The sequence below is a fragment of the Phascolarctos cinereus genome, unplaced genomic scaffold, assembly GCF_003287225.1.
Source record: "Phascolarctos cinereus isolate Bilbo 61053 unplaced genomic scaffold, phaCin_HiC Scaffold_5;HRSCAF=322, whole genome shotgun sequence".
NCBI classification, from domain to species: Eukaryota; Metazoa; Chordata; class Mammalia; order Diprotodontia; family Phascolarctidae; genus Phascolarctos; species Phascolarctos cinereus.
This window is the reverse complement of record NW_027555958.1, coordinates 132,537,911-132,562,534: the sequence shown is the minus strand read 5'-3', so window position 1 is coordinate 132,562,534 and position 24,624 is coordinate 132,537,911. Positions and strand designations below refer to the sequence as shown.

At 37.6% G+C, this 24,624-nt stretch overlaps 1 long non-coding RNA gene and 1 pseudogene across 1 annotated transcript in view; both read right to left on the bottom strand.

Annotated features, from left to right (window-relative positions):
- LOC110208841 (uncharacterized) overlaps nt 1-24,624 on the bottom strand; it is a 412,785-nt gene that overhangs the window by 46,094 nt on the left and 342,067 nt on the right. The gene's annotated exons all lie outside the window — the stretch shown is intronic.
- LOC144457943 (calcyclin-binding protein pseudogene) lies at nt 23,296-23,945 on the bottom strand (annotated as a pseudogene).

Sequence of the window (24,624 nt, the reverse complement as noted above, 5' to 3'; positions counted from 1 at the left end):
TGAGTAGAGGGATGACATAATCAGACCTGAGCTTTAGGAAAATCCCTTTAGTGGTTGAATGAAGAATAGATTGGACTGGGGGGAATCCTGAGGCAGGCAGACCCACCAGCAGGCTATCACAATCAGCTAGGTGTGCGGTGGTTAGGGCCTGCACTAGAGTGGTGGCTGTGTCAGAGGAGGGAAGGAGCCATATTCAAAAATTGTTATAAAGGTGGCCTTGGCAACAGCTTGGATATGGTGGAGAGGTGAGCGATGGTGAGAAATCCAGGATGACTCCAAGATTGTGAGCCTGAGGGAGTGGGAAGATGATGTTGCCCTCTAAAATAAGAGGAGTCAGGGAGGCTTTGGGGGAAAGGTAACGAGTTCAGTTTTGTAAATATTGAGGTTAAAATGTCTACTGGGCATCCAGTTCAAGATGTCTAAAAGGCAGTTGGAGATGTGAGAATGGAGGTCAGCAGAGAGGTTGGAGTAGAATAGTAATTTGAGAATCATTAGCATAGAGGCACTAATTAAATCCATAGGAACTAATGAGATCACCAAGTGAAATAGAATAGAGGGAGAAGAGAAAAGGGTCCAGGGCAGAGCCCTTGGGAACACCTATGGTTAGAGAATAGTTAGACGGTGTGATGTGGATGAGGATCCAGCTGAGGAGGCAGAAAAAGAGTCATGTAGGACAAGAACGAGGAGAGAGTGCTGTCCCAAAAATCTACGAAGAGAGTATCAGAGAGGAGAAGGTGATCAACAAGGTCCAAGGCTGCAAAGAGGTGAAGAAGAGTGAGGATGGAGAAAAGGCCGTTGGATTTGGCAACTAAGCCATCATTAGTAACTTTGGAGACAGCGGTTTCGATGGAACAATAAGGTCAACAAGAAGGTCGTAGAAAGAGGCTTCTCCTAGAAGAGAAGGTTGACCAAAATATCACAAACTATAAAGGGGTCTGAGAAAAGGTCAGCTGATTCATCCGTTAAGAAATTATTAGCACCTTTGGAGCCAGCAGTTTAAATAGAGTTTGAGATCAGAAGTCAGAGCACAAGATGTAGAGAAGTAAATAAGTATTGAAGTAATAGAGACCTTCAATGAAGATAATTATTTTTAGGAGTTAACAAGTTAACAGTGAAAAGGAGAAGATATATAAGATGATAGCTTGAGGTAGTATTAAGTGAATTTTATTTTAAGGATAGGGGCATCTAATAATATTTGTAGGCAGTGGGGAGGAGCTTGTAGATAGAGATTGAAAGATTGATGATGTAAAGATGATGGGGGAGGAGAGAGAGAGACAGACAGACAGACAGACAGACAGAGAGAGGATGATAGGGCAAGTTTCCAGAGGAATCAGAGAGGATGGGATAAAAGAGTAACTAAACAAAAAATGAAAATGGATAAAGACATAGAGAGATTCTTCAGGTGAGAAATAGCGGAGATTAGGTAATTCACAATAGAGGGTCTCACTTCTTTTTTCACTAAAGTAGTAGGGTAGAACTGGCAGCTAGGTGGCCCAGTCAGGAAGCTTTATTTTCCTGAGTTCAAATCTGGCCTCAGACACTTACTAGTTGTTTGACCTTGGGCAAATCTTTTAACCCTGTTTGCCTCAATTTCCTCATCTATAAAATGAGCTGGAGGAGATGGCAAACCACTCCAGTATATTTGCCAGGAATATCCCAGATGAGATCATGAAGAGTTGGACACAACTGAAATGACTAAATAGCATGTGCAACACATCACCAGAGGATGCAAAAAGTTAGCACCTGTTAAGTACCTACTGAGATGCTAGAATTATACATCGTTAGAATTATACATCCGAAGCTTGCTGTATTTCATGAACAAAAAGATGACCAATCACAGTCCTGCAAACATAAAACTCAAAAGATGTTTGAGAATGCAACAAATACACTGTAATGGAGCCAGATAAGTATTACCGACAGAACTGCTGCCCACTCTCTTCTTTCTGTAGGTAGTGTCAATCCATAGAAATGTAAGAACAACATTTTAAATACATTTTGCCTTCCAAAATGCTTTTAATCTCCAAAATACAAGGAAATAAAAATTTCCAAATAAAGATGTCTAGCAGAAAGAATCAAAAGTCATGTGGGAACAGGACAAGGATTACATCATTCTTATTCTCCTCTCTGCTACTGGAATTGTACCAAAGATGCTTTCAACAAGCCTACCAAGGATGAGCTTATTCCCCAATCCTTGTATTCAATTAAAAAATGCATTTTTTTTTGGTAATTGAAGCTTTAGTTCTCAGAATATTAAATATAATAGAATAACAGCAGGATAGTGACTTATTCTAGAACCATTTCCATCTGAACGCCATCAAATAACATGAGAAGAATTATAATAACAAAACACATTTACCTGTTACTTTCAGATTTGCAGAGTTTTCCTCATAATGACTTTGTGAGTTAGGTAATAATAGTATCAATTATGTCCATTTTATAGATGAGAAAACTGTGCCGTAATGTGACTTGCTCACAATCATACAGCTGCAAAGTATCTGAAATGGAGTTCAAATCATGGTCTGCTGATAATCCCAGTCTAGTCTTTATTGTCTTCCCTATACTACCTCTCGTAAGGGAGGAAGGTCTTCCCTTTAAATATCTCAGTAATATATTTTTAAGCAATGAAAGTGAAGCTTCCAGCCTATGAACGTTTCAAGTAGCTCATACACATTAGCAAGTTCTCTTCTTTTCATTTTTCAAAGTCTTGTGCTGTAGTCTGTGGCATGGCTACAGACCAGAAACATTCTTGTGTCAAACGCCAGCTTGGCACACACGGACTCCAGCTGTCATCCTGTCTATAGGGGAAAGGCAGGCACTGCCTGCTCTCAGTGTAGCCTGGGTTGTATACCAGCTTCATCTCTTTCCATGCTTGTCTAACAAAGACCAGGCTCAGATGAAAAATCAATCCCCAAATGAACGCAATTCTGCAGAAATCAACCCCAAATCCTGGATAAGAGAGATGATGGGTGCGTAGGTTTGACACTCACCATTCTGTCATTCCCTCCCACAACCCTTGCCCATCTCGGAAGAATGAAAATGCTTAACCAGAACACTGTGCTGCACTTACAACATGTACATATGCTAAACATAAGTGAACAAAAATTTACATACACATAATATTCCTATGTACGTGCAGTACTGAAGCATTTTACTTAGCAGACTACAAAGATAATGAAAGGCAGCATGCAATCAGGAGAATAAGATTACAGCTGTGTGACTTCAGAGTAGTCTACTCACTTCTCAGGGCCTTATTTTGTTCATCCCTTGGTGATTCTATTTCTACGGTTTCAATTATCACCTCTTTGCTGTTAACACCTAAACCTTTAGCCCTGACCTCCCTCTCATTTCCATTTTCCCATTTCCAATGGACTATTACGCAGTGTCCAAAAGTCTTAGTGTCTAAAACTTCACTAAGACCTTTGGGGTACCCTATCTCAACTTGGGCATGGCTTTATATTTACGTCATATCATTTATATAATTATAATAAATGAAATTTATATAACATGTTACAACATAAATTTTCTCACAATGATTATTTTGATTAGGTAGTACAAATATTATTCTAAGTCCATTTTAAAGAGGAAAAACCTGAGGCTCAGGGTGGGTTCAGAGGTTTCCCCATAGTCACACTGCTAGTAAATCAATTACATGACTGCTTCTCTTCACAATCTTCTTTATTTCTGTTCATGATGCCACCAGCCTACCAGTCCCCCAGGTCCAAAACCTCAAAGGTAGTTTTGATCTCCCTTCACCTCTTTTATCCCCTCGGATTGCCAATTATTATTGTCCATTCTACTTCTGCAGTCTCCCTCATGCTGGTACTTCTTTTCCATTCTTATTACCGGCAACTTGTTAAGGCCCTTATTATTTCTTGCCTGGACTACTGCAACAACTGTCTGACTGGCCTCCCTTAATTCTTTTTTTTATATTTTTAAATTAATTTATTTTGGTTTATTGACAATCACTTCCATATGTTTTTGAGTTTAAAATTTTTCTCCCCCTTCCTCCTCACCACCCTCCCCAAGACAGCACACAATCTGATATAGGATATAAATATATATATATATATATATATATATATATATATATTATATATATATATATATATATATATATATATATATATATATATATATATATATATATATATGTGTATACATTCTTATTAAACATATTTTCAGATTAGTGATGTTGTAAGTAAAAATTAGAACCAATAGGAGGGACCACCAGAAAGGGGAAATAAAACTCAACAGAAGAGAAAAAAAATAGCAAATGGTATGCTTCGATCTGCATTCAAATTCTATAGTTCTTTCTTTGGATGTGGATAGCATTTTCCATCATGAGGCCTCTGGGGATGTCTTAGATCCTTGTATTGCTGGGAAGGGTTAAGTTTGTCAATATTAGTCATCCCATAATGTGGCTGTTATTGTGTACAATGTTCTCTTGGTTCTGCTCACTTCACTCAGCATCAGACCATACAAGTCTTTCCAGGTTCTTCTGAAGTCAGGCTATTCATCATTTCTTACAGCACAACAGTATTCCATTACATTCATATACCACAACTTGCTCAGCCATTCCCAAATTGATGGGCATCCTCTCAATTTCCAATCTTCACCACCACAAAAAGAGCTGCTATGAATATTTTTGTACGTGTGGGTCCTTTTCCCATTTGTATGATCTCTTTGGGATATAGCCCTAGAAGTGCTATTGCTGGGTCAAAGGGTATGCACATTTTTATAGCCCTTTGGGCATAGTTCCAAATTGCTCTCCAAAATGGTTGGATCATTTCACAACTCCACAACAATGCATTGGTGTTCCAACTTTCCCACATCTTCTCCAACATTTACCATTTTCCTGTTTTGTCACATTGGCTGCCTCCCTTAATTCTAATCTCTCCCCTGTCCAATTTAAAATCTTTCTCAAGCCATTTTGATGGATGACCTCTCATATATTTAAAATATCTCAACTTACATTGTGGCTATAGCTAGAAAGTAGCTCACTTGAAAGAAATTTTGGGAGTTTCAATGGGTTCAACATGTTTGAAGTTGATATGGTAGCCAAAAGCATCAATGCTATGTTATCCTAAGCCACGTTAATAGAACTATGGTATCTCCAATAAGGTTTTATTCTTCTCATCATAATGAAGACACGATACTGTGCTCTTGAAGTCTATACCAGTAGAACACTCTTACAGGTTCTACCAAGCTCGGAAGTTTTTGAGCAGTTTTAGATGTCATGAAGAACTATATGTCCACTGTGTGGCTACCAGTCTTGCTTAGCTAAACAAAGACAAACTCATTGAAAGTTAAATTTAAAAGTGGACTACCAGGCAATGATTTCTTTTCCCTTTCCTGCCTTCTTCTCTCTGTCTCTGTCTCTGTCTCTATCTGTGTGTGTGTGTGTCTCTCTCTGTTTCTCTCTGTCTCTTTCTCTATCTCTGTCTGTCTCTGTCTCTTTCTCTGTCTCTCTCTGTGTCTCTTTCTCTGTCTCTCTCTGTCTTTGTCTCTCTGTCTCTTTGTCTTTCTCTGTCTCTCTGTCTCTCTCTCTCTGTTTCTCTCTTTCCCTTTCCCATTCTCTCCCCAGATTTCTCTTTCTCCCTCCCATATCATCAATTTATGAAGACAGGTATAGGGTAATTTTGAACTGTATCATTCAGTGGAGTGTGTGTCTATGCTAATGAAATCACAGATTCTTGAAGGACTGAAATATTCCAAGCAAAGGAGAGGAGAGCTCCACTGTACATTGCCCTGGTGAGACTACATCTCAAGTATTGTGTTTTTTTCTCGACACTTCATTCCAGAAGGGACATTGACAAGTTGGAAATTTTCTAAAGTAGAATGACCAGAATGGTAGGGGGATTTGAATCCGCACCAAAAGATCAGTCAAAGGTTCTGGAAAAAACTCATATGACAGCTGTCATGTGGAAGACAGATTAGGCTTACCCTGCTTGGTTCAGAAGAAAAAACAGAATTAGGAAAAATTACAAGGAAACTAAGTTCTACTTACCTCCTGGAAAAGTTTCCTAAAAATTAAGCTATAAAAACTGAAATTGACTGTCTTAGGGATAATGAATTTCCTAGGACTTGAGATTTTCAAATGAGTGAATGACCATGTGTATGAGATGGTATTCATATTCAAGAAAGCATTGTACCTTAGGGCCTCTGAGGTCCCTTACAACAAGTTTCTATTATTCTATGACTCATCCCTTCTACTATAATTCTAAGTTGCTTGAATGTAGGGACTTTTTATTTTTTTACCTATTTATCCTCAGCACTTAGCATAAGTAATAGTTGCAATGGCTGTTTTTTTTTTTTGAGGAAATGGTTGGACTTGGTAATCTCTACTATCTTGTAAAAATTATATTTGAACTGCAGGGCAATAAATAATTCTTTAATGGCTATTCTCATTAAGAAATTGTCTGTTGGGGGCAGCTAGGTGGCGCAGTGGATAGAGCACTGGCCCTGAAGTCAGGAGGACCTGAGTTCAAATCAGACCAAACACTTGACACTCACTAGCTGTGTGACCCTGGGCAAGTCACTTAACCCCAACTGCCTAAAAACAAACAAACAAACAAAAACCAACCAATCAAACAGATGAAAGAAATTGTCTGTTAACAGAGACCATAAAATAGTTTACACCAATAAATAAATCTCCAGTGAAAGAAAAAAAAATAAACAGTATTAACTGAGCATATTATATTGTTTGGCCTAGATGAATGAAGTCAAACTCAAAGGGATCCCTGCAGCTTCAAATTGACTCAAAAAATCATAAATTAACACTATCTATGTTGTATTGTATTTTTATTTATTGTGCTGAACATTTTCCTAATTCCATTTTAATCTGGTTCAACAGCATTTGGGAGGTTTGCTCCTAAATTTGACACCTCTGGGTGAGATAATCTCTAAGGGCCTTTCTGGGTCTCACAATTTATGGTTCTGTGGTTTTAGATACATTGTTCAGAAATCCAAATACATAGCAAATTTTAAAATACAACAGAATTCTGTGTAACAAGGATGGGCACTGGTGCTGATTTCACTAATACAGGATACTCCAAGGTGATGTAACTCTCTCTACCAATACAACTCAGCACTTTCTTTGAAAATTATAGTGTCAGGGACAGCTAGGTGGTACAGTGGATAGAGCACTGGCCCTTGATTCATGAGGACATGAGTTCAAATCTGGCCTCAGACACATAACGCTTACTAGCTGTGTGACCTGGGCAAGTCACTTAACCCCCATTGCCCAACCAAAAGAATAAATAAATAAATAAAAAGATTTTTAAAAAAAAGAAAATTATAGTGTCACACTAATGCATTGTTGGTGGAGTTGTGAACTGATTCAACCATTATATAGAACAATTTGGACCTATGCCCAAAGGCCTATAAAACCATGCATATCCTTTGACCTAACAATGCTAGTACTAGGTCTGTATTCCAAAAGGGATAAAAAGAAAAAAACTGATATATATATATATCTATATCTATATCTATATATATATATAGATATAGATATAGATATATATATATATACACACATACATATATATACATACACACATATACATACACATATATATACAACACACACACACACATATATATATATATATATATATATATATGCATGTATGCATAGTTACAGTTATAGGAGCTCTTTTCTGGTGGCAAAGAATTGAAAATTAAGGGGATGCCCATCATTTGGGAATGGCTGAACAAGTTGTGGTATATGATTGTGATGGAGTACTATTGTGCTATAAGAAATGCTGAGGTAGATGCTTTCAGAAAAACCTGGAAAGTCTTACATGAACTGATACAAAGTGAAATGAGTAGAACCAGGAGAACATCGAACACAGTAACAGCAATATTATAAGATGATCAGCTGTGAATGACTTAGCTATTCTCAGCAATACAATGATCAAAGACAATTCTGAAAGACTTATGATGAAAAATACTATCCATCCCCAGAGAAAGAACTGATGGAGTATGAATGCAGATGGAAGTATACTTTTTTACTTTCTTTACTTTTGTCATATTTTTATTTTGGTTTATGTTTTCTTTTACAACAGGACTAACATGGAAATGTTTTATATGACTACATATGCATAACCTATATCAAACTGCTTGTCTTCTCAATGATGGGAGTGGGAGGGGAGGGAGAGTTTTGGGGACTCAATAAACAAATGTTGAAAATTACTTTCATACATAATTAGGGAAAAATAAAACACTAAATAAGAAAATGTATTTAGAGTTTAAAAAAAAAAGGAAAAAGAAAATTATGGTCTTGGAGACTTGTAGCAGTACTGAAAATTTAACTGCCTTGGCCAGCATCACACAACCAGCATATATCAGAGGTGAGATTTGAAGCCAAATCTTTCTGCCTCCAAGATCAGGTCTTTAACTACCTTACCACATTGTCTATCCCTTAATAATACAGCTAGTTACTGCATAGATTCAAATATGCTGCAGGCCAAATGATGTTCCTGAAATTTAAAATATGTATATATGTACATATATATGTATATATGTATGTATATATATATGTATATATGTATATATATACAAATATATGTATATATAAAGCAAAAGTCTATTATTGCAGTTATTCTGTCAAGTGGGTATTTATCCTTTCCCCCAATCCTATAGTTGGAAAGGAATTCTTAATTATACGTAGACAAATCTCCTAATTTAGAAGTATCTAAGTGACATTCCTGCCATGAGATCTGATAGGCAGTTTAGACTATGCTAGTACCTTAAATTCCCATCATTTGAATCCTTCTTTGGGTCTTGAATAATCTTTCCTATTAACCCATTAGTTCAGCTTAGTTTATCAGCCTGTCACCTTATACAGAGAGAATCATCCTCATCACCACCATCATCAGAACCATCGTCGTCAAAAACATTTTCTGAATTGACTTCATGCATAGGGTATTTTATTGAGCACTGACTTTCAAAGGAATTATATAATTTAATTAGTAAAAGAACACCTGGAAATATTCAAAATATGGCCTAAGCAGGCCTAAGAGGACAAACCTCAGTAAGCCACTAGAGTGGGGAATACTGAGCAGGGAACATATATTCCTTGGGTAGGATATCTGTAAGGATTTTGTTTAACTCCCCTTAATAAACAAACACAAATGAGGATTTTTTAAAAAATCCTACCATTTCTCCAGATATCCCAAATCTATCTACCCTTCAGGATTCCATCTTCTCCGTGAAATTATTCCTGATTTCTCTGTCCACCCTGATATCTACCCATGTTAATCTCCTATCTCACCTACTTTCTTTCCGTCTTATCTTCACACAACCCAGGCTGTATGTTCTTTGATGAGTTTCTTTCTTCAGTGAGACTCTAAACTCATAGAGGAAACTGACTAGTTTTTGTTTCTATCATCCTGCCACCATCACAGCTACTATTAGTGCTAGCACATAGCTATAGTTCTTTATAAATACTCTTTAAATTTAATTGAATTAAGCATTTTTGATTAAAGTCAAGGTCACATATTTGAATTCTGGGTAGATTATAGATCATAGAATCATAGAAACAATTAATCCTAGTGCAGCCTTAAAGATACTCTATTACAACCCCTTCATATTACACTTAAGGAAAATGAGAATTCATGGAGTTGAAGGGTTTTGCCTAAGATACCATAGGTCTCCACACAAGCATTGGGAAGGAATTTTCATTCTAGCCACAATTCTCAGAAATAGCCTTCTCACTTTCCTGAAGAAATTCCCCTTTTGTGGACCCCCAAGAATAGTAGGGACTGCTTGAAAGTAGTTAAACATTGTGAATATTTGAAGTAATGAAGCCCATGTCCCCATAAAGAATCTAATGCTCATGCCCTAGTGGCTCTTTAAAAACTCTTTCCTATCTATTTTATAGGAACATTCACATAGAACTAAATTAATTCTAAAGGCTATGGGAATTTTTCTCAGATTGTGACCTATATTTAGAAACTGATGGTCTATATTTAGAAGTGGTCACCTTCCTATTTATTTATAATTGCAACTGGAATAATGCCAATTTATCATGAACTATAAGTTCTGCAGTTTTTAAAAATCACCAAAAGAGCAAATAAAATTTTATGTAGTGCCAGGAAGATAATAGCAGAGAAGCATTCTTTCTAAGGGCTAGCTAGGTGATGCATTGGATAGAGTACTGCACTTAGAGTTAGGAAGACAAGTTCAAATCTGACCTCAGACACTTTACTATCTATGTTAACCTGGGCAAGTCACTTAAATCCTGTCTCACTCAGTTTCCTCATCTGCAAAATGGGGATAATAATAACACCTACCTCCCAGGGTTGATATCAAGATGAAATGAGATAATATTTGGAAAGCACATAGCACAGCGCCTGGCACATAGTAGATACTATACAAAAGCAGTAGTAGTGCAGGAGGAGAAGGAGGAGAAAGGGAAAGAGGAGGAGGAGGAGGAAGAGGAAAGGAAAAGGAGGAGGAGTAAGAGAAGGAGGAATAAAGCTATCCCTGGCCTAGGAAAATCTGAATGATTATTCCTGCCTAAGCCCTGGGCAATGACTATGGAGGCAGTTGATTCTGACAGCTATTGCTCAATTAATAACATTTATTTTAAAAATAAGTGAACTAAAGTTCTTATATGCAATAATGCTGCAATCTTCCTCTCTTCACTCCCCACCATCCACCACAATTGCCAAAGTTAATATGCTATGGCTTCCCCTGTTACTTCCATGCATACCCCCTAAAGATGCCTTTTTGGGACTTCTTTTCCATTCTAAGATACTCTCTGATGTTTGCTTGAAGCTATTTTTATTTTTGTAAATATTGTATGTAAAGTAGAGATAGAGAGGAAAGCACAGTATAATTTGCTCTGGCCCCTTACCAGGTTTGGCCATCACCTCCCACTTCAACCAGAGATATCCTGCTTACTTTAAACATAACACAGGCTCCTGCAATACCATATGAGCTTTGTTTTTTCAACTTTAACTTGGCGATTTCTCAGAATGGGAGCTCAGATAAATTCGTTTCCTTCAACAACAACAACAACAACAATACCTCACTTTCATTTTTCATTTCCTTATTATTTGGGGAATTTTATTTTTGGCTGAGATGTCATCATCCTCTTTCTTTTCCTTTTCCTACTTCTCTTCCTTTTCCTCTTCTTGCCCATATAGTTTTCAGCATCTTCCCATTGTGTGCAGAGCATAATACTGAGAGTTGGTGATTAGTTTAAATTTTATCCTGTATGAATCCCATGATTCAACAGATCTCACTCACTCTGGGACACCAATTAGCTACCCTAGGTACTATATAATTTGTGGGTCAGAATCCTGTCCAAATCAAAGCTTGTGAGCCCCCAGTTATATGTTTACTTTTACTAGTCAGCTAGAAAACAAATTTATTTCACAACAAAAACATTTAGCTAAGTATTGAGCTCATCCTTACACAAATACACACACTGAGTAAAACTTGCATAGGAATTATACCTCAGGAATACACTCGTAGACAAACATATGGGGTCAGGGCACCTCCATGGAAGCTGCCTCTCCTAAGCAGAGACCACTAAAAAGCTCTTTAATCCAGATATTTTAGCCATAACTACCACTATAGATTATTGCTATGGTTAAAGCCTCTTCTTTGCCAAAGGGAGGCTTTCAGATTGATATTGTTTTTCAGCTATAGTTTTCCATTGAGGTGGTATCTTTAGAGGTACCTACTACTGTGTTGGAGGTTCCTCAATCGTCTCATCCAATAGATATGAAGCCTTTCTTCTCTAGTGAAGAACCATAGAAGTTAACAAAGGCTCAACTAACATCAGATCTACCCTTTGAATTCTTGTTAGTTCTCCAGGGTCATTCTAATTCTAACATCCTACAAATGTATGATTTTATGAAAATGTCACATTTGGGAAACAGAACAATACATAAAGGGTTCATTATGATCTCATGCCTAGTCTCTCACCTACCTACCAAGCCTTAGGAACTGGGTTTTTTTTAATGTTTTTTAATCCGTCAGTATTTTAATCATAGCCTTAATTAGTTGAACCTGCCTGCCTCACCTTCTCATCTGCAACATGGGTCAGTGATGAGAGGGGATCAAATATGGAAAGGTCTCAAGTATCCTTACTTTAACCCTAATAAATTTGAGTAGTTTAAGGGTTACCTAGCACAGAGGGGCCAGGATCTCCTCGTTCATTTTTCTTTCCTGGATCAGTTGTTCAAAAGAAAGACAGAACACTTTCCCCATGATGCTGCATCTTCATATGAAACAGTATTTTCAATTTCAAATGGGAAGTGAACACACCCTAATGGGTAGTACTGCTTGGATATTCTGGGTTCTGGCAAATCTTTCTTAATGAAGCTGGTGGCCAGACTTTTCGTTTGTTCTCTGTCTTCCCCTTCAGAGGAACGTGACTTTTTTTTTTCAGATGTTCTCTGGTTCTGTCAACTTCAGAGAAACAGCAGGCTGATATATAAGCATCTTCTATTTTTCCCTGATATTAACATTATTCTTTTGTTATTAGGCTATCATTATTATTATTATTGCTGTTTCTTTTTTTAGGATGAGATCTTCTTGGTACTTTTTGAGACATTTGGCCTTTTGACCTGCATATGTTTTTCACATTCACCACGTGGTGTAAAACCCAATGTTCAGAGAGCAGGCACTTTTTGACTACGTTGACTTAAACAGATTCAATAAATCTGGGGGGAGTTCATGTTTTTTCTAAGGACACCCCCATCGATCACTTTAATATTCCTTTGTATCTGTGACCACATCAATATAGGCATTCCTTGCAGTGATGCAGGTTGCAACCCATCCCTGCATGACTCTCTATCACATTCTCCCATAAATCCACTACATGGGGCTCACATAAAGTGCTTGGAGAAGCATTCTTGAATTGTCTTGGCAATGAATGAATACTAATGGAGCAAGTAGGTTATCCTTCATTTTTGCTAAATGACCATCCCATACTTTTTTTTTCAGCATATATTTCTCTGATGACATCTTTTATACCACTTTTTCTGAGTAATTCCTCATGTGAAATGTATTATAACCTATTCACACCCACTATGTACTTCTCCATTGCCCTTTGCATGATCCTTAATTTCAATACTTTGGAGATTTTAGGATTCCATGACTCATAGTCCTGCAGCATCCCCAGAAGAATATAACATTGAACTAAAATTCAGAGTTCATCTGATTCAGTAAATCTTAAAAACTCGTGTCACTAAATAATACAGCTTGTGTTCATCTGTCTCATACTTCTGATGCTGAAGACTGACGACTAGAAAGCATTGAACATTTGAGAGATAACTTTCTCCATTTTTTGTATGATGAAGGGATACCTTTATTACCATCACAGTTACAATGCAGTCCAAGTACCCTCTGATACTTGTAACATAGAAGAATTTGTTCTTACCCATGTGTTTCTGGAGGAATATATGAAGGGTGGCAGTGTGTTTTAGGGGCCGTCAGAGCACTGGACTTGGGGTCAAGACCTGCATTCTTATGTCAGTTCTGTTATTCATTGACTCTGTCACCTAAGACAAGACAGGTCCTTGTAGCTTTTTGGGGCCTCGGCTTCCTCATGTGTAAAATAAGGGAATTATTATACATCAATTAATAAATATTTATTAAGTACATTCTATGTTCTATTTACCATGCTAAGCACCAGGAATACAAAAACAAAAACAGAACAGTTTTTGCCCTCAAGAGTCTATAAAGTCAGTATTCTATAAAGACAATGTGGGTATCTATGTAAACACACACAAACACACACACACACAAAAATGAGGGTGGGGCAATAGGTTCTAGAGGAATCAGGAAAATCTTCATGTAGAAGGTGGTACTTTAGCTGAGTTTTGAAGGAATCAAGGGATTGGTTCTGAGGGCAGAAGAGAGGAGACAATGCATTCCAGAGACGGTCAAAGGTGATTTTCAACTGGGAAGGATCCCAGTTCTGTGATGGATGATCTTTTTATAGAATCTTAGAAGACGGAAGAGATCTTAGAAGCCATTGTTTTTCATTTTCAGCCTTCTGTCTAATACAGGAGACCCTTCTGCAACAAGCCTGACTTCCAATGCAACATATACAATTATGGAAAGCTCACTGCCTCACAGCTCAGTCCATTTTCAGAAAGCTCTGTACTTTCTAATTTTGAATTGAAATCTATCTACCTGTAATTCCCATCTATTCATCCTAATTCTACCATCTTTAGCTACACAGAATAAAGCTAATCCTTCTTCCACAAGACAACCGTTCACATATCTGAAGTTAATGATTATTAATGCTTCTCTTCTCTAAATTGGGGCAGCTAAGTGGTACAGTGGATAGAGTGCTAGGCCTGAAGTCAGGAAGACTCATCTTCCTGGGTTCAAATTTGGCCTCAGAAACTTACTAGCTATGTGACCCTGAGCAAGTCACTTAACTCTGCCTCAGTTTTTTATCTGTAAAATGAGCTAGAGAAGAAAATGGCAAACCACTCCAGTATCTTTACCAAGAAAACCCCAAACTGGTTCACAAAGAATTGGGCATGACTTAAATGACTAAACAATACCAATAAATCTCTAAACTAGTTTCTTCTACTATTTAATTTTCATTTGGCATCATAAGCTTAACAAACATCATCAAACACAAACATACAATGTAAAACAAAAAAGAAAACAAAAAAAAAGATTGTATTTGAATCCCCTCTTCATCCATTCCTTATATGACATAATATGACATAACTCTCATTCTGACAGTTGCCCTCCCTATCATACTCTTATTCTTTTGGGGCTTATAAAGAATTACATAAATTTCATCTATTATTTTTTTCTATTAAGTGTCTACTCTGTGCCCTGCTCTCAAGCGACGCCCAGTCTAATGGCAGGGGAGGGGAGAAGATGATATACAAACAACTTCATACAAACAAGATATAGATGAGATGAACTGGAGATAATCTCAGAAAGAAGGCCCTAACGTTAGGGGAAGGGAAGGGAATAAGTATTTATATAGTGCCTCCTATAACGCTAGGTGCTGTGCTAAGCACTTTACATATATCATCTCATTTGAAGCTCACAATAATCCTGTGAGCTAGGTGCAGTTATTATTCCCATTTTATAGTTGAAGCAACTGAGGCAGACAGAAGTGAAGTGACTTGCCCAAGGTCATACAAGTAGTAAGTGTCTGAGGCCAAATTTGAACTCAGGCTTCCCTGATTTCAGGTCCAGTGTTTTATTCACTTTACAACCTAGCATTAAAGGAAATCAGGAAAGGCTTTCTGTAAGAGACGGAATTTTAACTGGGACTTGAAGAAATCTAGGGAAGCCAGAAAATGGAGATGAAGAAGGAGAGAATTCCAGGGAAGAGGACAATCACTGAAAATGCACTGAGTCGGTAGTTGGAGCATCTTGTATGAGAAACAGCAAGAAGGCCAGGGTCACTGAATTACCGAGTACATGGAAGGGAGTAAGGTATAAGAAGACTGGAGAGGTAAGAAAGGTCTTGGTTATGACGGGCTTTAAAAGCCAAAGAGGATTTCACATATGGTCCTGAAGGTAATAAAGGGCCACTGGAGTTTGTTGGATAGGAGCATGATATGGTCAGATCTGCTCTTTAGGAAGATGAATTAACTGCCTATTAATAGTGCACTGTGCTAAGCACTGAGGGCCATTTGAATTTAAGATGACCCCCTAACATAATACAGGAGATATGGTGATACTATGCTGTCAATGTTTCTCTAAAAGTACAGTATCCAGGGCAAAACACAAAATTCTAAGTTCATTCCCAGCAGTACAAAGTAGAATGGGATGATTATTGTTCTGGACAGTAGCAGATTGGCTAATAGGTGCTGAATTCTCTGACTGTGATAACCTCTGAAGCTAAGTTTTATATAGCTATATCTATAAATAAACACACATTTACATGTGCATATATACATATACAATTATTTACACACTTATCTTTAGAATTTATATACACTTTAAAGTTTGCAAAAGCAGTTTATACATTATCTCATCTCATCTTCACAACAACTCTGTGAGGTAGGTATGAGGAAACAGGTCTGAATAGGTTAAGTAACTTGCCCAGAGCCACATATCTAGAAAGCATCCGAGGCAAGATGTATGTACATACATTATACATTATACATATACATTATACATATATATGATGGAGGGAGGATATGTATGTGTGTGTATGTATGTATGTATGTATGTTCCAAGACATATGTGTGTGTGCACACACATACAGGATGTATTCTCTCTCATATACATACATATATACATACACACATACATACACACACACTATATATATATATATATATACATACACATACATACATACATATATATATACCTCCATCCTATGTGCATATATGTGTGTCTATATGTGTGTAGATAGATAGATAGATAGATAGATAGATAGATAGATAGATAGATAGATGTACATACATCTTGCCTCAGATACTTACTGTATGTATGGCCTTGGGCAAGTTACTAGCTATATATACATCCACATGCATATATATACATATACATTTACACACACACACACACACATATGTTAACCATCACAGTAGAAATAGAGGAGGGCTACGGTGGAAGCAGAAGAGGGAGATAAACACACACACACAAATTTATGCATACACATGTGTGTATTCTTCTACCTATGCAGCTACAGTGGAAGCAGAAGAAGGATATACACATGTGTTTATGTATATATTATATATGTATGTTTGTGTATGTAAATATACATACACACATATATCCTATGCAACTCTCTTCTGCTTTTACTGTGATGGTAGAAGAGAGCTACTACATATGACAGTTTTTAGACTATCTACAAATGTTCATTTAAATATGAATATTCTTAATGTGATGCCTCTATCAAAAAGCTAAGAAGCTGATAAACAATTGGAGGGTATAAACCACATTCAAGTACAGCATATTCTCGCCACAAATTAAACCAAAAGGTATTAATAAGTTGCGGCTCAATGGAAGGATGGCTCCCAGATTTTCCCCTGAAAATTGAAATAAAGAGTTGCAGAAGTAGTTTTTTCATGAGCCTGAGACACCAAGAAATAGTTCATGGGACACATGTTCTTTTCACCTATCAGTACTTGTGATAGGAGTAAGCAAATAGGATAGCATAAAAGTAAGTTCTTCTACTTCTGAGGAAGTAGAAAAGAACTGTGAAGAACTTTATAAAGTCCTCCAAACATATACTTTGATGCTCTGTGCTTTCAATACAAAGATGGACACAAATGATCATGGGAGACCTTATGTTGGAGAATATAGCTCAGGATTATGAAATTAAAGAGACCATAGGATTATATATTACTCAAAAGACTCATATCTGTATATCATAAATTCTTTCTTCAAGAAAGACTCAGAAAGTAATAGATCTAGTAAGTACAATTGACAAAAGAAATAGAAATTGATTGAATCTCAACAAACAGGAAATAACTGAGTACCAAAAGGCAGTTTTCTATTACAGATCCCACCTTCAATCACAAAATTGACTGAGTCATGCTGAGTGACTAGAGCTCAGTGAGTAATGTATACAGTAAGTAGTATGGAGAGTAAGTAGTGTGTAAAGAGCATAATATTTATTGTTTGTCCATTTAGGAAAAATATACTTCACTTAACAAAGTAAAAAGCAATATTAAAGAGTGTATCTCAATAAAATGTCTCCCAGAAAGCACACAAGATTCCATTTTGAATGAACCCCAGGGATGACTTTTTCAACAATCTTTTGAGGATCAGCATCAAAAGAAGTACGAAACAGATATATGCTCACTAAAGATGCTCCTGAGATTTATTGATAATGTCCTGTACAAGCTCTAAACAGAAGAGGAATTCTCTACAGACGACGAATTTCTACATTTGTGCCTCCCTAAAGATGACATTGTATTGATGTATCGAGCCCTACAACTCTAGAGTTTTCTTATTTATATACATGATTACTAAAGAGGTTGTTGACTCAGCAAATCTACATGGGAAAAAAAAAAACTAAGTGTAAATGAATAGTGCTTATTGCTGAATTAGGTCATATAGTTGAATGCTAGTCCAGTATGTTAGTTTCTACTCAGCTGGAAAGTTAATGCAGATAGATGACTTAGAATTAGTTAGGAGGAAGAAGAGATCAAGGTAGTTCACATCTGCAAAAATTCCCAGTACTTTGATCAATCCCATCTTGTTAACGGTTATTTTTGGTGATGTCATACATATGTATACACATGTGTATATATATATGTATAAATACATACACATATGTACACACATACATAATACACACCTCGGTCTGTACGTGACTCAAGCATTAGCATTTTTTCCACTCTTAGTATTCCTTTCATACTTTACGCCTGAAAAGTGCCATAAAAAGTGGTATAATCATCAAACATTTATTAAATGCCTACTATGCTGTACTTAGGCATTGTGCTAAGCACTGGGGCAAAGACAGACTAAAGACAATACCTGCTCTCAAGGAGTTCACAATATTACCGGGGAGACAACATGCAGATAACTATGTACAAACAAGCTGTATAGGTTTATAAGTACAGGTATAAAAAGCTCAGACTGCCTAAATGATGAGGAGTCTTCTGGCTCCAATCCTGTCCAATGCATACTTTTACTTTACTATGCATCAATGAGCTAGTAAGCACATTGACCAACAAAGGGGAAGAAATGACTCAAATGTATATGACGTAGTCGTTTTAGCAGGTTTCCAACTGAAACCCAATGCCAAAACAGTGTGTTGGATCAGTACAGATTAGCTCTGGGTATGTTGCTCTCTCGACTCATTTGTGGGAACTCAGGTCTGTGGTCCTATGATCCATCTTTATGATCCATAGTGAATCATTAGGGATAGGATAAGATAATGGGTAACATTTAGTCCTTCTAGGTCAGACCTATGATTTCTCTATTAAAATCTTGAGCAAGCTTTCTCTGAACTTTAGTTTTCCTAACTGCAAAACTCAGATAATATTTATCACCTATCTTCCCAAAAATTAAGTGAAAACAAAAATGAAGAAAAAAGACTAAGCCCCTTGGAGTGAATGGCACTTGATAGATACGTTGTTTTGGACTTGAATTCTTTTCTCTTGGGAGGAAGCAGGAGGCAAGAATAATGGAAAATGCATTGGAGGTGGTAAGAGAAGGGTAAGCTTGTGAATGGACTCAGTTTTCACCTCTGTGGTAGCCAAGACCACCCAACCCTTAAAGTGGAAAGACTTAGGAGAGATTAAGGGTAGAAAAGAGTACAATGAAAAGCCATGTTACTAGGGTAATACTGCCTAGTACTACCGCCTGCCTAAACACACAGTACATAGGCCTTTTGATACATATGGAGAGGGGGATGATTCTGGCTTCCCAACATCTGGCAGCACAGTTGCTGTGATGGCGAGATCATACTCTAGAGCAGCAGAAATTAAAAGGGGAGGATTGAGCCCAATACATAATTTCATTACTGTGGAACTTCTGTTTTCTTCCCAAGTTTTGATCAGGAGCCAACTTGATATTATTTTAAAATATGAAAAATAATCCGGGACTGGGGGATGAGTTTTTGTATTCCATAAGCATGCCTGGAACACATCTTTACAACCAAATTATAAAATCCAGAACCTCAGGGCATAGAGTAATGAATGACAGTGTGACTAGGGAAGGGCTGGCAGGTACCACTAGAATAATAAAATTGCAAATGTTCATTTACTTGGCTTAAGTGAATCAAATAGCAAAGCATCAGGGAGACATATTTATCAGCTGCTCCTGATTAAATGGGGAAATCCTGCATTTGGGGTATGAATTAACCTTCTGTTTCATGTTGATGCATCCCTCTTCTTCTATTGCTGTATATTAACCAACTTTTTAAATGTTGAATGATAAAAGACAACCCTTTTAGCTTAAAGAAATTATTTCCATATATACAAACTGTCTGTCTTGGACATTGGCTCGCATATTGGAAAGGGTACATGTACCCTTCAGTATACTAAGCAGGATGTCACAGGAAAAAGCATAAATCAGCCTCACATTCATAGTGAGAAGGCCAAATCAGATCTACGTGTAATAAGCAAAGTCAGTAACCACAGGAACACGTTATACCCTTTTCAGGGGAAAGGGAAGAAATCCTCTACTTGCTAATAACTCCTTACAAAGAGCTGATGCCATTGTTCCATGACTATCACTTCAGCCTATTTCTGTACTGACAAAACATCCTCTAGTAACTTGTGGCCCAGTTGGTCAGACTTGGCCCAGTTAACCCACTTAACATCTGATGTAATGATTTCTATACAATGTTTATTATAAGCACATAGTAATCCAAGCTTTTGTATTCTCTACTTGCTCTTCCAGATTTTATTAGGGTTGGTGAAGGACAGAAATCAGAACTTTTGGCTCTGAAAAGCTCAGATTTCTGCCATTTGAGCCACAGTTAAATTCCCCTCAGTAATAGCTGTCTTAAGACTCTTCCTATAGAGACAGATGGATAAGCCAGCAATGGAACTGGCTTTAAAAAAACATTAATCTTAGGCAAAATTCTCTGTGGCCTTGCAAAGGACCACAAAGCCTTTCCAGACTGACTTCACACTACTCTTCTTCACATGTACCACATCCCTGCCAAACAGGCCTGCTCGCTATTCTCTGTATGTGGTATTCCCACCTTTATGTCTTTGCAAAGGAAGTCCTCCTTGCCTGGAATGCTCTCCTTCCTTACCTCTTTTCCTTGGAATATCAAGTTTCCTTCAAGGTTGAGATCACATTCTATCTCCTATACGAGCTCTTTCCTGATCTCTTCAGTTATCATTCAAACTTCCCGCAAATTATTTTATCTTTTATGTATGTGTGTGTATGTATCTGTACACATATTATTTTCCTCCAGTACAATGTAGGCTTCTTATAGGGATTGCTTTGTTTTTGTCTGTGTTTGTTTCTAGCACTACAATACATTACCTTACACACAGTAGATTGCATAATAAGGGCCTGTTGAATTGAACTGAATTGAATTGAATTGATTTCTCACCAAATCAATTCTTATGTGCTATGGCAACTAGAATTTTCTGACATTAAAAAATCTGCATTTATCAAAAGTGATGTTAAAACATATCTCTTGTGACTTCATCCATGTTATGCTCTATCTTGCCTATCTCTAGTCTAGTTTTTTATGAACCATAAATAAAATCATAGATTTTTTTTGAGTTACAAGGGACTTAAAAGATCTTTTAGCCTAGTTACACTCATTGAACAGATGAGGAAATATGGTCCCAGAGAGGTTAAATTGTTAATCCTCTCCCACACTCCCCCCATCCCACCAACTTTCCAGTCCTCTTACATCTTATTTCTCACCCCAACTCTTCAGTCCAGTAACACTGGCCTCTTTGTTGTTTCATGAACAAGACTATCTCTCAGCTCTGGGCATTTTTTCTGGCTATCCTCCATGGCTGCAATGCTCTCTTTCCTCGCCTCCACCTACTGGTTTCCCTGACTTCCTTTAAATCCCAACTGAAATCCCATTTTCTATGGGAAGCCTTTCCCAATCCCCCCTTAATTCTAGTGCCTTCCATCTTTTAATTATTTCGTATTTATCTTGCATAGAGCTTATTTATACAAACTTAATAGCTTGTTGTCTTCCTCATTAGATTGTGAACAGGGATTGTCTTTTGCCTCTCTTTTTGTATTCCCAGTTCTTAGCACAGTGCCTGACACATGGTAGATGCTTAATAAATGTTTACTGACTGGTGGACTGACTGCCTGGCATTAAGTTGCAGAGCTAAGATTTGAATCTTCTGACTTCAAATCCAGAGCTCTTTCCACTGTAGCACTTTAAAACAAATATCCAAGTATAAAAGTATAACCAATTACAGCTGCACAGGGAGAGATCAACAGGACTGTGCGTGTGTGTGAGGGGGGTGACCAGCATGACTGGAGTGACCACATTTCCTGCTGAGGGTGAGGTCTGTCCAAACTACATGTCTTGCCCACATTTACAGATGCCACCCCCTCCCAAAAGCAGTCATCTCCACCCACTCTTTCCACACCCCAGATTACTTGGCTAGAGCAAGACACACATTTCTCTGTAGCAGTCACACTCAGAATTCTCTCACAGTCAAAAATTCCCCATGAATAAATACTCAACAGAAAGGGAGAGTGATATATAATAAATTTCTTTCTTATCTGCTGTATGATTTTTGATCAGTCTCTTGCTTGATTATTCTGGTACCATTCTGGCCCTGGAAATGCAAAGCAGAGCTTATAATTCTGGGCTGCATGGTCAGCTACTTGCTCTTACATCCCTTTATGGACCACAACACTTTACCATGAGGGTGGAAGTTCTATACCAATGAAGCAATTTGTAAAGTAGAAGCAAGTACCATGTTTTGGTTATGTTACAAGCAACAAAAAAGAGCACAGAAATATTCCTCTGCTTCAGGAATTCTAAATCTTAAAACTTCACGTTGAATGGCATGGTGGAAGCTGAAGGGAAGTTCGTTTTTGAAAGGTGGGGCTTTCTGAGGCAAATTTATGAGAAGAAGGCTCAGCTGTTGGCTCATAGCAGTTCCAGGATAAAAAGACTGAGACCTCTTCAGAGCTCTAAGTGGATTCTGTTGCCTAAATTATGTCAGATGGGAGGACCAAGAGTGATCTATGTCAGAGCTCAGAACTGAGCACTCGTGAATGGCTGACACTGGAAGATTTAGCATATGACATAACTCCTCTTCTTATATCTTGAGCTTCCACCTCGCCTCTAATCTTAGTTTCTGCATATTTAAAATGAAGGCATAAAGTCCAGGCAATTCAAACATGCAATACTGAGATCTAGAGTGTCTGAATTAGAAAAATATTCCTGCAGATTTTGTGTAGGTTCATCTATTATATAATTAAATGTCCAAATTGCTTCATCAGACTAGAATGTGTTTGAGGAGAAATGTTTTCTTCATCCATCTCTCTAAATTTTCTCCTGATTGGTACTTGACTCCTCTAAGTTTGCTTTCTTCCTTCCTCCCTTCTTTCCCTTCCTTTTCTCTTTACCTTCTGTTTACTTTCTTTTCTTTCCTTCCTTCCCTCCATCCTTTCTTACTTCTTTAAGGGTAAAGGTCAATTGAGTAAGTCAATCAAATTATCTCAACCCACTTAAAATAACTGGCAAGTTGCTATGCCCTGGTACCTTTTTTATTTTATTTTAAAAATGTAATCTTATTTATATAAACCCTCCAACATGAACTCTTTGCTTGGAAGAAATCTGAGTGAATAATATTCTTGTCAAATGCATCTGTGCAGGTCAATAACAGTCCCTTATTAGAAACAATATTTCCACGTTTGTGACTGAAAGGACCTTTTTTAATTTGGTCTCTTCCTTAGCTTTTTCTCCCAAGAATCTATCCAGGCTTTATTAATGGTTGTCTTTACTTCATCATCTCTAGTTTCATAAATCTTCAAGAAATTCATCTCTTTCATTGTCAAATGAAATGATTTTCCCTTCTCTTTGTATTCATTTTCCATCTGGGTCACATGATCCCACTTCGATTCTAACTACCTTTTTGTATAAGAACTGTGTCAGTCTTGATTTTTCTTGAACTACCTTCTATAGATGTGAGCTTCAAGAGGTATTGACAGCTATGGAGTAGTCAATTTTTCAGTTTAGAATATTTACAAAAAGCTCAAATGATCTCTTTGAGATTTGTCCCTGCACATTCTCAGTAGAAACTAGCTGAACACCACTGAAAGTGACATAGAGTTTCACCAGTTTATCTTGTTGATCTGATCTATAATTGTTGATTTTTCACTGTGTATGCAACTGTAATGGGTGTAGCCACAGCTGCTATATTCCCATTTTCTCCTTTTACCTTTCCCTTCTACTGTGTCCTGTGCTTACTGTTTGCCTCTTACTTGGACTTTTATTTTAGCAGAGCATCATAGACTCTTTTCCTTGTAGCCTTTTCCTTCACTTCATCTAGGACTTTCCATAGCTCCTCCAGGAATGACAACATGGTTTGTAGCCGCCACCGGGGATAACAGGAACTCTGGCATGGGCCCAGGCCACACAGGGGAGAAGGGCCGGGGACACCACAAGGGGTTGGATCAGAGCTGCTCTTGAAGCTTCAGCCACTACTGCAGTATGGACCACACTGACACGAATTGTCCTCAGTGCTACCTATGCACACATCATAATGGAATGAGTTGCTCTCTATAAAGCACATAGTAAGTGCTTAATAAATGTTTGTTGACTGACTGATTTATCTCAAACCAGACAACTACTGAAACTTCTTGCCTCAGCTCCCATGTTTTTCAGGCAGCCGCATGTGGCCTTGAGGCCACGGGTTCCCCACCCTGGCTCTAGACACAACTCTCATTTCTTCCCATCTTCCAAATCTATTCCTTATGCCTTACCATCCCTTGTGAGATTCCCATGGTCTTTTCAAATGAGCTATGCCGCAGAGCCTTCCTTTTAATTGGCACAGTCTGTACCAGTGTAACCAAGGTAAGATATCTGGACACTGAAGGCTTACACATAGCCTTATGGGAAATGTAGCCCACAGAATTTACACCAGTGACCAAGGCTTTGCATAGCCCCAAGCTGTGGAAATGTCTTCCATACAAGCATTTAGTGACTTTTTAAAGCTTCAGTCCTTCATAATCTTTGGATACTTCAGAACCTAGAACTATCCT